Here is a 19,321-nt window from a genome sequence, read left to right as displayed (position 1 = left end):
ACCCAGATCACATACCACTGGGTTTTCATTTGGGGGGGTTCTGTCTATAATGTAATTGGCAGGGATGTCACCTTTCCCAAAGGGAATCATAATGTATTTTTTTTCCATTTAGCTTTGATCTGTGGCTTTGGCACCAGTCACTTGTCTGTGTTAACTCTGTCTGCAGTATATTGACATCACTGGCAGACTCAGTGATTGGTCCCAACTTGTAAACATCAGCAAACTCAGTCAGCCACAGGCCATCCGAGTTTGCCTGGACTACTGAAAAATAAATTCCGAACAGTAAGTGGCTCAGCACAGAACCCTGTGGTAAGCCACTGGTCACTGGTATTTTGTTAGGGGTGAAGTCATCCACTCTGACAGTATTTGTCCTGCCAGTGATCCAGTTGGTTACCCATCTAGTAATGTAGAGGTTAAGTCACAAATGACAGAGTTTCTGTATAATATCTGAGGATTGTGTCAAATGCCTTGGCTAGGTCAAGATAGGTAGTATGCACTATTTTTCCTTGTTCAGTGCCTTTCTGAATTTCTTGAAGAAGTCAGCCATGTTTAACAGGGCATGATCTACCTTTAATGAATCCAAACTGGGTCGAGTCCAGAGTTTGGAGATTACCAATGTCTTTGCTAATAATGTCCAGAATGATTCTTTCCACGGCCTTGCAGATGGGGCTATTCAAGCTCATGAGCCTATAATTCCCAAGGTCAGTTGAAGGTTTCCCTTTGTGCAGAAGGATTACTGTTGCTGTCCTGCACTCCACCGTAACATAGCTAATTCACAGGCTGTGATTAAACAGGGATCCCAGTGGGTCTGCTATGTCATGTTTTCAGTTGTTTAAAAGGCAACCTAGGATGTTGTCTTGTCCCACTGATGCTGTATGTTTGGCCTTGGAGAGTGCCAAGATGACCTACTCTCTTAGGATAATAGGCCGACAAATGGTGGCAGGTATACTTTGGGAGATGACTGGAGGGGACAGGAGGGTGAACTTTCATTTAAAATTATTGCAATGATGATATTTTCCTGCTCTTAAGGGGTCCTATTTATACACTGTTTTCTCTCATAAGATGTTTAATAGCCAGGACAGCGAACAGTGGTCAAGGCTGACTACGTTGTTTTCTCAGTGGTAATTTAGCAATGCTCCTTCCACTGTGTTCATACCATGAATAAACACACTTTATTCACAATCACGAGCAGGAGACTAGTGTTAGAGTTAGCCTGCTGAAAGGTGCTTGATATTCAGTCTGCGTAATTAGGATATTGTTAATGATGGTCAGTGATACCTGGGAACTGAGGTACTGAATATTTTCCAGAAGACATCTAGATGTCTATTTTACTTTTCAGTGACACAGGTCATCATTTGATTGTCTAAGAGAGCTCTAACAGAAAACATGAATACTTAAAAGTTGAGAAAAAATTGAGGTTTCCATTTGTGCATGAGATATGTTTTGTGAAAGGTTTTGTTTATTCTGCTGAGAGTTGCAGCCAGCAGAAACTTCATCTTGCATTGATCTTGAACCATTTCTTCTCCATCCATTGTAATATCTGAGAACTCCTGTTCCAGTGAGTAAAATATCTAGTTCAGAGTTCTGCTCTATAGTGTAAGGTCCTCCACATAAGGTATTTTCAGAGAGTATTTGATAGCTTCAAGTGCTCTAATAAATATACAGAACAGCAGTGAGTCTAGGACAAATTCAGAATGCATGGATTGCTATAAGGAAAAGCTGCTGCTTACATAATATCATTCTCAAAGGGAGCACATTTTCTAGCCAAATAGTCCCTCAATAAAGACAGAATTTGAAAAAATACTGAAGGATAAAGAGTGACTCTCCATATCAAAGGTTTTAAGTCCACAAAAAGAGTGCCTTTTTGTCATTACTAGTCCATACGAAAAAACTGACATCTACAAGGAGCTGGAATAGTATACAAGAGACATGATGTCATAGCTGTGTAGGCACTCTTCTGTTTATGTACTAATATGTGAGTCATGCAGTACTGTAAGAAAGGAAACAGTGAGATGGATTGATTGAGCTTATATCACTGCTTATACTCTGATGGAGTTGAAACTTTTAAAGCCACCTAACAGATGATCATCTGCTCTTGTTACACATCTTCAGTTCAAGTTCCCAGATCAGACAGTTATCCTCCAGATAGAACCTGGTATTCCATACCACACAGGAGATCAATCTACCCCAATGTGGTGTCATACAGTTGCCAAAGAGTGAATTTATTTCTTTAATGTCTTACGTCTAATCCCTCCATACACGCACACTCACACACACAATGTGTAATGATAACATTGACAGCATGCTCTGGACACCTGCTAACATGACCCGTAACTGTATATCTGCTTGAGTGCTCTACTCTTCATCATGGAGGTTGCAGAGCACCCCCTCCCCCCACGAAACAGGTGAGGTGACAAATTGCTGCTAATTTGTTATTCAACCAAACAAGTCCTCGGGATCCAGAACCAATAATTGAAGCCATGTCTCCAGATTTCCAATCAGAGACAATCCCCATGTGCCTCTGAGCTGGTGGGACTGAGAACTTTTGTTGGTGCTTTGATGACTACCATGTGCCTCTGAGCTGGTGGGACTGAGAACTTTTCTTGGTGCTTTGATGACTACCATGTGCCTCTGAGCTGGTGGGACTGAGAACTTTTGTTGGTGCTTTGATGACTACCATGTGTCTCTGAGCTGGTGGGACTGAGAACTTTTATTGGTGCTTTGATGACTACCATGTGCTTCTGAGCTGGTGGGACTGAGAACTTTTGTTGGTGCTTTGATGACTACCATGTGCATCTGAGCTGATGGGACTGAGAACTTTTGTTGGTGCTTTGATGACTACAATGTGCCTCTGAGCTGGTGGGACTGAGAACTTTTGTTGGTGCTTTGATGACTACCATGTGCCTCTGAGCTGGTGGGACTGAGAACTTTTGTTGGTGCTTTGATGACTACCATGTGCCTCTGAGCTGGTGGGACTGAGAACTTTGTTGGTGCTTTGATGACTACCATGTGCCTCTGAGCTGGTGGGACTGAGAACTTTTGTTGGTGCTTTGATGACTACCATGTGCCTCTGAGCTGGTGGGACTGAGAACTTTTGTTGGTGCTTTGATGACTACCATGTGCCTCTGAGCTGGTGGGACTGAGAACTTTGTTGGTGCTTTGATGACTACCATGTGCCTCTGAGCTGGTGGGACTGAGAACTTTGTTGGTGCTTTGATGACTACCATGTGCCTCTGAGCTGGTGGGACTGAGAACTTTTGTTGGTGCTTTGATGACTACCATGTGCCTCTGAGCTGGTGGGACTGAGAACTTTTGTTGGTGATTTGATGACTACCATGTGCCTCTGAGCTGGTGGGACTGAGAACTTTTGTTGGTGCTTTGATGACTACCATGTGCCTCTGAGCTGGTGGGACTGAGAACTTTTGTTGGTGCTTTGATGACTACCATGTGCCTCTGAGCTGGTGGGACTGAGAACTTTTGTTGGTGATTTGATGACTACCATGTGCCTCTGAGCTGGTGGGACTGAGAACTTTTGTTGGTGCTTTGATGACTACCATGTGCCTCTGAGCTGGTGGGACTGAGAACTTTTGTTGGTGCTTTGATGACTACCATTTTCTAGCTTGAGGGATCAATGTGCTGAATAAATGGATGTTAATGACATGACACAGTTAAGCTGGCAGGGAGCTTTTTTCTAAGTGATAACAATGACCATCGTATTTAAATAAAGAGTCGTGGCAGCAAGGATCATTTCTGACATTTTTTTTTCATTATTGAGGCCAACTTGAAATTGTGGAGTATGACCCAGAAGTAAAAAGCTACACCTTTACTTGCAATGAAAGGTATTACTTCTAGATGCTCATTAGATTATGTTAAATTATGCAGAAAAACAAATACCTAACTTGAAAATTCTGAGAGTGTTTCAATATCCTGGATAAACTACATCACTGGCTTTATTGGCACAGAAAAACTGAAACAAACAACCTCTATCTGACTTACTGATCAATTTTAAGACTACTCCTATGCACAACTGTACCTATATATGTAATTAATGACGTTTCCTGTATATCTAAGAATACACGTGGGCTTTCTATAAGCTTTATAACAACATGGAAGATGGTACTATCAAGTATACACTTATTAAGACATCACTTGCAAAACCATCAAACCTACTTTAAAATAACAAACATCTATTTAAACTTATATATGTCTTGCTTGTCTTATTTAAAATACTATTATTTCTCTATATGCTTTCCTGATTGTCAATATGTTTGGGTTGTAATTGTAAAGAGTGTTAGGACCAGTTCACCTACCATTAACAGGAGGGTTCTATCATTTTCTGAAAGTATTTATAATTCTAAAATTGTTGAATAACTAATAAAGAAAAATTTAAATGTTTACTGAAAATGTTAATTTTTTTAACTGAAAAATTATTTCTGTATTTCTTAGTAGTAGAAAGTATCATATGATGTCAGTTTACAGTTATACATATGCTATTTTATACATCTATGTCTAGCTATTAATGTGTGTGTATGTAAATATAGTCAGATATAAATATACACACACATATATATATATATATATATATATGGGGGTAATAGCTACTAGCCAATGCTTATCGGAGCAAACTTTGTTTTCAGATGTTTTTCTGTCTAGTGGCAGCTCTTTCTGTAAGATTACTGTAGAGATGAGTCTGTAATTTTTCCTTTTACCAGCTATACAGCGATCTTGGAGTCGGTATATATAGTAAGCAGGGAGTATGGAGATGCAGAGTGGGTTGCCCCCTTGCAAAAAAAAAAAAATTATTTATTTATATGTTTCTGTTTTTTGAGTATTGATTCTTTCTAGACTGATCTTTTTCTCTCTCTTTTAAGCGTTTATTCTTAGCTGTTTCATTGAGGACTAAGTAAGGTGTAGTGGTATTAACAGAGTGCACTGCTGATGACAGACATCTCATTACTTTCTCATAACAAGCAATGTTCAATCGAGTATGTACAAGTTAACAGCAGGGGTGGGGGATATGCCCTTTCCAGTTACTGTGCGATATCAGAGTTCTACTTCACATAATCGAAATGTCAGTAGACCGACTTTCATAAGCCCAAGACCACAAAACTAAAATTCCACAAACCCAAAACCTGAAATACCAGACATACGCAAAACTGAAACAATAAAATCCCGACTTACCCCCCACTCAAGGAAATTATGATAGCAAAAACTGACACCATTGTAACTGCACACTAAAATATTTCAACCCAAACTACATACTTGACCTCACCTACACCCTGCCAAGCAACTAATACAGGCAAACTCAAAGAAAATCCCACTGAATATTCATTACAAATCTTTAAATTTAATAACAAAACCTATTTAAGTTGAACTTTTACATTTTTGCAGGGGGTGGCTGTACCCACCAACCCCCCTGCAAATGAAATATACCAACTCCAAGATCACACTATAGTGTGGAAATGAGCAGATTTCCTGTTTTTCTCATCTTGGACTGTCGGCATTTCAAACGCTCAGTCTTCTGAGTGTTGGTATTGTAAAGATTCACTCGTGAAACGCTGAGTTTCTGGTCTTGGTCTTATGAAAGTCGGTCTACTGACATTTTGATTGTGTCAAGTAGACCTGATATCAGAGATGGTAAATATAAGTAGTGTGGGCATGGGGCTTGTAGTGGTGCAGTTCTCCACAAGGAGTGCAGGGAGGTTTTCCCCTACAAATAACAGTATTTTGTTATTTGCAGGTTCTACATTTGTGTCCTGGATAATGCATGTTTTGGTGTTAGAACAAATATAGAAAACAAAAAGCACAAATAATAAAATACTGTCACATTCAGCATTACTTATCTTCAGCGTTTTTTTAAATGTTTATGTTTCAGTGTTCTTAAGTCAGTAAAACAATTCACAGTATTTGAGTTCAACAGATAATCAGACATTCAACAAAAGCAAATAACTAACTAACTCAATAAACAGATGCTAGATGGCAGATAGAAATACTCTTATTTGGAGATGGTATAAAAGTATGGATAGTATTAGAATATAAGAATTGAGAGACTTCCTGAAAACTCAGGTGTTTGATGGTGTTTTATGTGCTTATTTCTGATGTACTGTTTTACTGGTTTGTATTCCCTTGCTCCTTTTCCTGAGTTTCTGGTGGACTGGGTTATTTTCACTATCATCAGGAGGACAGGGAATGTCCAATAAACCCATAGCTACTCGTTTAACCTCATAAGCTTGTTAAGCTCAGAAATAACCCACTGATGTGGAATAAAATGTTAAGTTTTGTAATGTTCCTTTACATAAAGGTGGCCCTTTAATACATGTACTTATGTAAGGCATAGATGTGAAGGAATTGAAGGCCTCAGTTTCATATATAACAGCAAAGAGTCCCCAAACAGAAGCTAGTAAACTAAATCAAATGTACTAAAAGAATTATATCTACAACATAAACAGCTGTACTGAAAAAAAATTATGTCAGTCTTTTATTAAGCTGTGTTATGACATCTGTCACAGTTGTTCTTATATCTTATGTTTGGAAGAGTTGAATTGGGATAAATAACCTGTGATAAATGAATGAAATTTTATGACCATCTTTCACAGCATTTTTTTAACTTATAAAGAATAAGAACCAGACATGAAGAGATGACTGGAATATTCTGCTTTATTTCATACTCTTATAATGAAACTCATATACAAAAAAAATCAGAAAATCAGTTACAAGCTCTAAGCTTATACATATCTCTGCACACATGTACCAGAATGCAGATCCTTAAGCACTTCATGACTTTATTTTGAGAAGTACTTTATAAATTCTGATGCTCTCCAGAGAAACAAGTATAAGTATTTTTTTTATTATTCAGAAGGATTTACCTGCGAGCAAAGAAGCAATGCTTCAAACCGAAATGGAAGTGAACTATTAGTCTTGCAAGTAATTGTAAAATATCAAGAAAGTTAATGCAATAAAATGGTTTCAGTGGTTTGGGAATAATGCTCTTTAAAAATCTAGCAAAAGCACAAAGCCTCTATTCACTGGCACCGAATTGTTCTTCCAGTGCAAATTCATAACGGAAACTGACTTTTAAATCAATACCATGAAAATATAAGGGTCCTGTTAAAACAGACCCCTAAATTCAGGAAAGTACTGGATAATATTGATAATCCTTGATATTAATCACATAAATTTACAACCACAGTGATGCTGAGTATTTAAAAGTATGAAACTGCTGCAGGCTACTGTACCAGAGATATTTAAAAATTATGCAAATTTAAATCTTGCTGACCAGCAGTGCTCTTCTTTGTCATTTCAGAGATTTTATTATTACTACAGCTAAAGCAAAAGCTGACAGGGCAGTTTAAATATAGCCAAGCCTTCAGCAACTTTAGATCACAAGCTGTACTTAAATGCTACATACAGTTACTCTTCATATAAATGAGCATAGGATGAGTTATATTTATATTTTCAAATGTGTCTGAACCATGAAGGTCACTCAGACGTTTCTTTTATGCTATAATTTTCATCAAGATTTCAAAAAATACATACAGATGCAACCACAGAAAATAAAATGGCATACATCTCATACTGACATAATTCTGACATGAAAACAAAAAATCATAAACAATAAATTAACAAGTGCTTCTAAGAAAATGTGTGTCCTGAACAGAATATCTCTGTTTATATACAGACACATTGCATATATATCTATCTATATATATATATATATATATATATATATATATATATATATACACACACACACACACACACACACACACACACACACACACACACACACACACACACACACACACACACACACGCATATACATATATGAACAATTCTTGCAGATTGACATTTGGTTTGTTCTTTGCTCTTGCACCCCATCTCTTTAGTTTGCCTTCTGTTTCTCCTAGTTTTTATTTGCCTAATTCAAAGACACACTACCATAAGATATGACCAAATCATCTTATATATGGGTGTGTTATTAATATGCTGCTGCTACAGTCCATTTATACAACAATTGTAAACACACTTACGCAATGATTTACACATACACCTTTGCAAAACAAGTTCCATGCACGCACGCACACACACACACACACACACACACACACAAACACTCACCCATTTACCCACTCACCCACATGCAAGCTGTAATACACACACACACACACACACACACACACACACACACACACACACACACACACACCTATGTAGATTCAAAATTCCCTACCTAACTTCCCTTAGTGTGGCCACCCATTCTGACATATACTTACATAGACACATTCATGCAGCTTCCTTAATGCTGCTATTAACACATGTAGGCGCATACACACACACACACACGAAGACCACCTCACATGTTACCTGAACTTACCTGCACTGTGAGTACTCCCAAAAGAGTAAATAAGTAGCCGCTGTGTTTTTAGTGCAGTAACTCTTTCCTCCAAAGGTGTAATATTTTGCTGCTAAGCAATTCTCTGAATCATTTGACCATATAAGTCAGGAGATGGGTACAGTATGTGGCTAATTAGCTTTAGCTGCTTCCCAGACTGCCTGCAAAAGTGCGCTCTGCACGAAAGAGAACAAACTCAGTAGTAGGGCAGTCAAAGAATCAGATAAGCTTAGTTTGATGGGAAAAACAGCCATGTTAAGGCTTCACCTCAATGTAAGGTTTTCTACATCCCACCCATATTACAGTTTAAGTTCATATATTATTATAACATTTAACCACCTGGTTGTGTAAACCCTGGCTCTAGATGATTGTCAGAACTGAAGTGACTCCCTGACCCCATGTGTAAAAAGTGTAAAAATGGGATTGTGGATGGATGGATGGATGGATGGATGGATGAATGGATTACTATAACATTTAGATATTAGTTTTTTTTTTCTTTTTCCACCCATGTCTGCTGACTCTCAGCCTTCCTCTTACTTTACTTGAGTAGCCCATTAATTTTCATGAGCAAGAATTAGTCATGGGAGGGCATCATCCAGGCAGCCATCAGATTCTATCTCATCTGGTAACCTAACCTGCATGGATATTCTCTAATGCCACCTCTATGACTAAAATGTTTACTTCTGTTCATGTGTCAAGTTGTGTCTACTGCTCAAATGTATAATTTGGTGGGTGCACACATCTTGGTTTGTTTGTCTGTATTCCTCAGGGTTTCAACACTCATGTCCTCTGGTTGCCACTTATGCAGCTGGTTGGTCTCCTTTCATCCACTTGAAAGGGGTAGGAATTGTCAAGCATTCACTCATCTGGCACCTCACCTGCTTGGACTGCTAGATGACCTTGGGTAATCTAGTTCCTAGTCAAGGCTTTAGTCCACTATGACTGAGTACATTTTTCAGACACTTTATTCTCTTCACTGGTGTTATACATCATTTTTCTGCTTAAAAGAAGGTACAATTCAGGAAATATAAAATTAGGCTGCACTTTCTTAAAAAACAGTCCTATGAAGTCTCTCAAACAACAATGGCTGCATTATTCTGTTCACCAACTACAACCTATCCACAGTCTTCACCAGACTTATACCAAAAGAGCCATATTAGAACTATAGCACCCTAATGCCATGCCTTAATGCTTTCAAAGAGAAATTGCAGCTACAGAGAAAGCACTGATCAATTATAAACTAAGCAAAAAATATCCCTTATGTCATGGTCAAACTAAACTCTATATATTGTTTAAAAGGATTTCTACAAAAGAAAATGTCTCAAGAAGGACAAACAAATGTACCCAGGAAGACAATCTACAACTTTCGTCTACAACCTCTTTTTCCCATTTTTCCACATGGCGTCAGGTGACACTTGAACAATGACAATCATCTAGAGCCAATTTTCACAACGCCGAGTGGCTATCCCCGGTATGGTTATGCTTCCATACCACACAAATGAACACACATTCATGCCTACAAACAATTTAGCATGTCCAATCCACCTCCTGCATGTCTTTGGAATGATCTAGACAACTGCATCACCCAGAGAAAACTCACACAAACATAGGGAAGACATGCATACTCTGCACAGAAGGCACCCCAGCTGAGAATCGAACCAGCTTACCTTTTCCTGCAAGGTGGCAATGCTACCTACTGTGCCATATAATATTTTGACATCAAATTCAAATCTGTATTGAAAGTTCCAAGTACGTATTTCCAGTGATATGAACTAGATAAATCAGAAGATTTGTGCTTTTTCTGGATGAGCTGCTCTAGCGAGACACATAATGAGATAAAGTTACATAATAACTCAGTCCTGATCTTAACTGTGATTAAGTGTTCTGTTTTTAAATAAACCTTTTGTTTGGTGGAAAAGCTAAATGCAAGGGAATTAAAAGATCTTGAAGTAACATCCGCTCTATACAATTTACAATCCAGACAAATAAAAGATACTCCAGCTTTTCTGGAAGCATTAGATGCAAAGAAAGCATTTGACAGGACATTATGTGATTACCTATTTTGGCTGCTAGATCTGTAAGGATTCCAAAGGTAAGTGGTAATCAACATAAAATTTCCCTGTCAAAATTCTACAATTACGTTCTTCATAGATGGTGGGTTTTCCAACCAAATAAAACTAACTGAAAGCATCAGACAAGGATGCCTTCTATCTCTCAAATACTATTTAAGTTTTTAACAGAATTTTTTGTTCATATAAGTATGAGTAACAGAGATGCACTTGTTTCACCTTATGCACATGGCATATCTCCCAATCAGAAATGCAATACCTAAATGTTCAACTTTCAAAAGTCTGAAAATATAATCTTTGATGCAAAATTAAAAAAAATAGTAAATTTCAAAACTTACTTTTACACTATTAAAGCACTTTTGTAAAGGGACTTTGCCTCCATGTACCACCAATAAGGGCATATGTAACCTTGACTCCATTTATTTACAAATACTAGGTCTGAGAACCCTAAACCACTATACTTCAGAGAAGGTGAAATACTTTGTGGCACTACAACTTCAGAGATACTATATGCTCCTTTGCATTCACACTTGCACTTCTGCTACTCACAGAACTGCACTTATTGCACTTAGGGTTCTCAGTATTTCAAAGTACACTGACATAACATACTATAAGCTCAGGTCAAATTAACCTCTTGAGAAGCTACTGGTTGATGGAAAGCTCTTTTCAGAATTAGTAAAGTACAACTTAAGTGACAATGAAGCAACATTATATCCACTTCCGGAAGCACACATAAATACCTAATACAAGAATACTAATGCAAACATATGTATTTACATTGCAAAAAGCAATACTTGCAAAATGCTATCAGTCCTTCTATGACCCTGGATTATGACATGTGGCAGAATTTTCCACATATCTTATACTATGTGTTTGGATGAATACAACAGGGCTAAAGAATCCAAGGTAAATGCATGAACTTTTATGGCTATGGTATGGTGTACCTAGGGATTAAACTATCTAGAATTATAAACAATAAAAGGTACAACAAAGGAGAAATCACAAAACTGAACACAATATGTATTAACCAGTAAAAATATTAAAAAGAAAAAAGGAACACTTTCATTGACCATAAGTATAAATGGAAAAAAAATAATAATCTTCTCCATGAACTGAAAACATGAGAATTTAAAAATTCTGGATTCGCTTTCGGAAATAGGCAATGTAACAAGTGGGGGACTTTGGACAGACAATAAATGGTTAGATAAGGATGATCTCAAGATGTAATTTCCAGGCAACATTATAGTGTGATATTACTACCAAATTAGTAGATGCCAGGAAAAATGAAAAATGGGTTTAAAAAAAGTAAGACAAATACAGAAAAGCAATAGATGATGGTTAGCAATACAGCTCAACAGCTATGTGCATTAACAGGCTGCTAGAAAACCTTACACAATGCTGTTATGCCTCTGAAAGACAGTGCAAGTATGCAGTCAGTTCTAGGATTATAAATCAGTTGGACTACATTGAAATGGACTACATTAACATTTCTAACTTGGACAAACATTATACCCCAAAATCTTAAATTTCAGGACTAAGTGAAAATAATAATTGCACCAATTCTGTTGAAGAGAATACAAGTATAAGACACATGTTCTTGAAATCATCTTATGAAGTAAAACATTTAGAAAGGACTGCAAAGTAATGTGTTAAAAGAAACAGTCCAAATGGATGTTTCAGAGAAGAATTAAGTTTCTGTGGGATAGAAATAGACCATCAAGCAAAATAAAAATAGGGCACAAACCATCTAGAAATGAAGACATGTCTGGTAGTTGGTGCACAGGATTAAGGCTTTGCGTTGTTCATGATGTTCTTCTTGTAGTCCTGTATTTGTAGTTGGTGCACAGGATTAAGGCTTTGCGTTGTCGATGATGTTCTTCTTGTAGTCCTGTATTTGTAGTTGGTGCACAGGATTAAGGCTTTGTGTTGTTGATGATGTTCTTCTTGTAGTCCTGTATTTGTAGTTGGTGCACAGGATTAAGGCTTTGCGTTGTCGATGATGTTCTTCTTGTAGTCCTGTATTTGTAGTTGGTGCACAGGATTAAGGCTTTGCGTTGTCGATGATGTTCTTCTTGTAGTCCTGTATTTGTAGTTGGTGCACAGGATTAAGGCTTTGCGTTGTCGATGATGTTCTTCTTGTAGTCCTGTATTTGTAGTTGGTGCACAGGATTAAGGCTTTGCGTTGTTGATGATGTTCTTCTTGTAGTCCTGTATTTGTAGTTGGTGCACAGGATTAAGGCTTTGCGTTGTCGATGATGTTCTTCTTGTAGTCCTGTATTTGTAGTTGGTGCACAGGATTAAGGCTTTGCGTTGTTGATGATGTTCTTCTTGTAGTCCTGTATTTGTAGTTGGTGCACAGGATTAAGGCTTTGCGTTGTTGATGATGTCCTTCTTGTAGTCCTGTATTTGTAGTTGGTGCACAGGATTAAGGCTTTGCGTTGTTGATGATGTTCTTGTAGTCCTGTATTTGTAGTTGGTGCACAGGATTAAGGCTTTGCATTGTCGATGATGTTCTTCTTGTAGTCCTGTATTTGATTGCCTCACCCTCCATTTGCCCACTGTGTAACTCTAAGAAGTCACTTACCCAGGCTGTGCTCTGGGACAATTGGGAAATTGGGGTAGACTCCTCAGTGGTCTCCTAGACTGCATCCTAGTAACTGACTATGAACATTATGCTAGAATACAAAACTAACAAAATGAATGATGAAGACACATGTGAGGTTTGAAGTTAGTGAAAGTCATGTAAACCACAGATGAACATCAAACATCAGCAATTGATATTGTTTATAAAATTGTACCTGGCTTGACAAGTACATTAATGTAATAAAGTTGGACAATTCAGACCAAAGTAAAGATGACATAATGAAAAATCGCAATGCTTAGTTTTGCTTCTGAAGGCTGCTAGCCTATCTGAGCATAATTAACCCTTTCTTGCATTCCATCAACCTTATGTTGTAGGCTTTTCATATACAGTAAACATTAATTTTAGAAAAGCTATGTCCTCTGCTCAAACAGGTAATACTGACAATATCTTCCCCTTTTCTCTGTATAATCAATGGACACTCGGTTTCCTTTAAAATCAAATGCAACATAGTAGCCCCTCTTTTCCAACATTATAACAGCCTCCATAGAAACTGTAGAGTAATCCATTATCACAGCCCTCTGCATGCTGACACCCACCACCTCAGACATACATTTCTCCAAACATGTATATTGAGTAAACTAGATTACTGATAATTTTATTTTTCCTCCACCACTCACAAACTCTCATAGGCCAGGTGTTGCATTTCAATCAGCTCCACAACCAGATTACAAAACAAGTAACCAGCAATAAAAAAAAAAAAAGATTACTACCCAAAACTTCAAATCAGTCACAAGCAGAACTCCAGAACATTCTGGATATCAATTACTTTACTCCTAAACCCTGGTACTAAAAATAATCAATGTCCATACCTCAATAAAACTCCATCACAAATAGCCAGTCTCTTTAACTCTCACTTTATTAACAGTATCTCAGACATTACTGCTAAATTTCCCCAACCTCACAATAACTCAACCTCAAATACTTCTAATTATAATGTACCGTTAAAACAATCTATGACCTCTTACAATTCTTGTGAAACAGCTATCTTATCCAGGTCCATGTTCACCCTTAAATCAGTTTCAACTAATACCATAAAATTACTACTTCTCAGACTCAAACCTACCTCCATTGCAGCTGATAACCTGCCCATAGAATATCTAAAATTAGCAGTTGAAGCCATTGCCTATCCCATTAACATGCTCATCAACAGATCCATCTTTGAATCCTATGTTCCAATACTGTGAAAAAAGGATCATAGGAAGTTACATGGCTATTAGCCATGAGGCCCTTACAAGCCTAGCCAAGAATTTAGCCCATGTTCCAACAAGTCAGCACCTTGTGCCACTGTCCAGCAGGGACATTGGTGGAATCCCAGGGATGTATTTTCTGTTCCCCATCCAGTTATCCAGGTTGCGCTTAAAAAGGTTTAATGAGGTATTCTGCTTTACATGGAGAGGGAGTTTATTCTACAAAAGGGGGAGTCTCTGAGACACAAATGTGTCCCAACAACATGTCCTATTGATGTAATAGACCAGGTTGAGGTCATGTGTGTGGGTTGCTCGAGTGGAGCTTGACTTGCAGATATGCAGAAGTCCCATCAGGGCGGGGTCTGAGATTGCTTTGTATGCCAGCCAGACAGAGGTCACCTCAGAGGAGTCTGTAGGAGATTGAGTAGAGAGACAGGGTTTTTAGCCTATCTGTGAGGGCCTGGATTCTCTGGGTGAGGAACCACTGTGGTCTCTCCAGCTGCTGCATGTGCTTTGCAAAGTACATGCTGAAAGGGGCATTGTACTCAATAATGGATTTTATAAGCGAAGAATACAGGGATGTTATGATGACCTTGTCCCTGGATGAGATACCCTTACTAATGAGGTGGGCCATGTAGAAAGCTTTCCATACAAAGGGGGCAATATAGTTGTCAAAAGTCAGTTTGCTATCAACCTGGGAGCCCAAGTCCCTCACAACTGACTGCATGCTTAGTACCTTATTATCAATGTGATAATTTGTGGGGATGTCACTCTCCCCAAAAGGGATTTATTCTACCTCTTCAGAAAGGTGGCAGCTCTACTGATATCTCTAAGTTTTATCCTATAGCCATCCTCTCCCCCATCTCTAAGCACCTTGAAAGATGTATTCACATACAACTTCTAAATTTTCCAATTAACAACCAAATTCTAGCTCCTACACAATACAATTTCAAACCAGGGCACAGTGCTACCTGAAGCTTTCTGAAATTTGATCATCCTTTCTTGTACCTTGTTGTTTTTATTCTCTGTTATTTGTCTATATTGGAGAACAAATGTAAAATAAATAAATAAATAAGTGCTATGACTGCCTAGATATCTTTCTTGGACACTATAAATACAGCCTGAGACTCAGGCAAAATCATCTCTTCCCTATTTCACAACTTATCAAAAGCTTTTGATACAGTCTCCCACCTACTACTTCTATACCTCTCAAAAATGTGTAATCCCCCTCCACTATTAACTGGTTCTCAAGTTACTTATCAGACAGACAACAGGCAGTTAAATGGCAAGACTCCCTCTCTTCATATCTTCGCAACCCTACCAGTGTCCCCCAAGGCTCCATATTAGGTCTCCTGCTATTTGTCATCTTTATTAATCACCTTCAGGTCTTCATTCAGTCAGGGCTCTCTCATTCAATATGCAGACGACTCTACTATTTTCTGTTCCACTGATTCCCTGTCTCATCTACAACAAATCACTCAGTAGGCCCTTTCCTCTACTGAATTCTGGTTCTGCAACAATCAACTGGAACTTAATCGACACAAAACTAATCTACTACGTTTTACCCCCAAGGAAAAAAAACCTTAAACCAAGCCGAGTTCATCATCCAGTCTCAAAAGAACACCACATTACTGGGAGTAATAACAGATGAACATTTAAAATTTGACTTCCCCATTCAACACAATTTAACAAAGAAGTACTTAAAACGACTGTTAAGGCAGAAGACAAGCCTTAAAACAACTCTTAACGTTAATATAACTTTATTTCACAATTTTGTCAATAGCAACATACTTCTTCAGAAATTTCTTAATCCTGTTACAATATGTGGTCCAGCTGACTAGTTATATCGATGAGTGTTCTGCTTCTGAATTAATATAGAAAAGCATTAATGACTTGGTATATTAATGGCTGTTCTGCTTCTGAAATAGTATATTATTGCATTATTTCGTTCACACTTATGTGAGGAAGCAGACTGGAATTTTTCTAAGATACTAGTTGGGCTGGCAACATTGAAAAGGGCAGCTTCTGTTGTGTATAGTTAGTTCTAGGAGTGGGAGACTACAGGCTTGAAGGGACCGGGAGTATACCAACAGCAATGTGCAAGATGGGGGAGGGGACCCTAACAATAACGGCCCAGTTAGTGGGCACACCACTCAATAGAAACCCAGTAGTTATACATTAGTTAGGCAATAGAATCCCAGGAAGAATGTACTTTACAATAAAGAGGTCTATTTTTCAGAGGTAGAGCTGTAGCTTTGCATAGGGCTTAGGAACGAGTCCATGGTTGGAGCGCTGAAAGAAGTGGGATGGTCTGTGGACTGTAGTTTAATCCAAGAGAGACTAAAATAAAGGGAGTTGACAGGAGAGTTTGTTAAACACAATCTATGCAGTTAAAGGAAAAAAGAAAAACTTTCAAGTCAACGTAGCAAATGCATTACACTACAGTGCTATTAGATACAATGTGGACTGCTAAGATGCATTGCAACACAGTAAGACTTATACATACATTACTGTAGATCTCACACTTAATTGACTAATTTTACAACATGTAACCCAAAACTAAATATTCTTTCAACTGTATTCAGTAATGCAAACAGCAGTGATCTTCACTGCATATCTATGTACTCTATTTCAATGGGCTTGTCTATGGTAATCTAGATCTGGAGCAGCGTTTTAGCACTACAGCAAGCTGCTAAAAGAACAGCAGTTAGCCCTATTAATGCAAATTAATACAGATACATGCATATATTATTAATGGCTGCAGAGGAAAAATATGTAGCAGTTACCCTTCCAAACTTGTTTAGGCAGAACCAGCAAATTCAAGGCTACAATATAGAATCTCAGTACCTGACAATACACATAGTATAATTTAAAGTAATATATCTAAGTGCTCCAGATAACAGACAATAGCTTATATGATGAGCACACCTACTGTGGGACACAGATGATCCTAGCTCACAGGATAGAAATTTAAAAATGGCACCAATCAGATAAACCCTTATTATTAGCATTTGCCTAGAAATTAGGTGGAGGATGCGCATATCGCAGGTTCGAGGCCTGCTCTGCTAGTGGAGACAAAAATTGTGAGAAATTCATAAGATAACTGAAAAAATAAATAAACCTGGTCACCAAAGTGTGGCAGAAAATATCAGAGAGTGAAGTTTCTGCAGGTCAGTACCAAAGTATCAGATATCCAGATACAAATACTGTCAAGCTGAAGTACGGTGTAATTAGAGGTCTCTAAGTACTCAGTATATTAATGTTAATAAACGACACAATAATCCTGTTACAATATGCGGTCCAGCTGACTGTAGCTTTGCAGAGAGCTTAGGAGGGTGTCCACGATTACAGCACTGAAAGAAGTGGGATGGGTCGTGGACTGTAGTTTAAGCCCAGAGAGATTTATAAAAAACAAGTATCTTTTTCAGATATAGAGCTGTAGCTCTGCAGAGGGCTTTGGAGGGAGTCTGTGATTAGAGTGCTGAAAGAAGTGGGACAGTTTGTGGACTGTAGTTTAAACCTTGAGAGAGTGGCAAGCACACCACCCATGGGACACAGTTGATCCTAGGTCACAGGATCAAAATTTAAAAAATGTTAAGAAATATTATGAACAATTTAGTTCTAGGATTAATAAATGCTTGTACTGAAGACACTGTTGGCAAAACCATTCTTTGGGGTCATGGTAGCGTTCATCTGAATTTAGTATTGACAAAATATTGGTGTCACAATTGCTGTCATTGTTTTTCTCTACTTGTATGCGGTCTGTGCACCATGTGCATGGATATGCTGTGTTACTTCCTGTGATTATAATATACATTAATAAAAGGATGAAAAGGCCACAAAGGCAAACCATTCAGCAAAAACTGCAAAATAGCCAAGCTAGAGTTTTCCGTGTGTGATACCTTAAACTTCTGCTAATGGAGTCACATGGGATATATGCAAATGACCCATTAAAGACATGAAGTATTTTAGCTACATGGCTTCTGAATGTCATTGGATTTGTTTACTTTTTAAGTCTTTATGCTTACACTCAGGCCAATAAAACCAAATTCCACTAGCTGTGGACATACATGTTTCAGCCTTTCTATTGACCTTGTCAGTACAGAATAAGTGGATAGTGTAGCTATGCTTCAGAAACACATAATCTTTAAACTCAGCTGATGCCCACAAAGATTAACGTCCCTGCAAACTATACCAAATAACATCCAAACTAAATGATAAAAAGGTCACGCAGACAAACCATTCAGTAAAAACTGCAAGAAAAACCCAGCCAAGCTAGAGATGTCACTGTGTGATACCTTATTTCAAATGACCCCTTAAGGACGTGAAGTGTTTCAGCTACATGGCTTCTGAATGTCCATGACTTTTTTCTTTTTAAGTTTTTATGGTTACTTTCAGGCCAATAAAGTCAAACCCAACTAGCTGTGGACATGCATTTTTGGGGGGCTTTATATTACCCTCATCATTTGCATATATCTCATGGGCCTCCATTACATGAAGTTTATGATATCACACATTGAAAATTCAAGCTTGGTTAGCTTTTTTCTTGCAGTTTATATATACATATGAAAATATATATATATATATATACACACACACACATACACACATGCCTACATATACATAAACACGCACACACAAACACACACCTCAAAGTCAGTTTCTCAGTCCATTTAATGCCACTGGTATTACAATTATACCAGGAGAATAAGAAATTCTGCAAGGTAATTTCTTTAGCCTGGAAGCAAAAGTACAGTTACACGATGATTTATAAGCATTAACTTTACATAATGCTACCAGTGAAATATCACAAAAAATATTGATTCATAAAAAGATATGATATGTGAAACTATTGTGATTCCCCTTTTAAGCAAAATTAATTTCTTTTTTTCTAGAAAGTTGAGTATAGGGAGATGTGAGCTGCTTGACATATTACAGAAAGTGGAGAGGGACTCTAATGATTTAGGGGATTTCCTCACCCTTACAGATTGAAGAACTAAAATACATGAATGTGAGGGAGGACAAGGG

General features: G+C 37.9%; 1 protein-coding gene across 1 annotated transcript in view; it reads right to left on the bottom strand.

Annotated features, from left to right (window-relative positions):
• Nucleotides 1-19,321, bottom strand: part of GRIK4 (glutamate ionotropic receptor kainate type subunit 4) — a 5,029,336-nt gene that overhangs the window by 3,184,936 nt on the left and 1,825,079 nt on the right. The window lies entirely within an intron of this gene.

Source organism: Protopterus annectens, chromosome 8.part0, assembly GCF_019279795.1.
Source record: "Protopterus annectens isolate FY-2018-M chromosome 8.part0, PAN1.0, whole genome shotgun sequence".
Lineage (NCBI taxonomy): Eukaryota > Metazoa > Chordata > Ceratodontiformes > Protopteridae > Protopterus > Protopterus annectens.
Note: the sequence above shows the minus strand (reverse complement) of the source record. Positions and strands in the feature narration are given on the sequence as shown.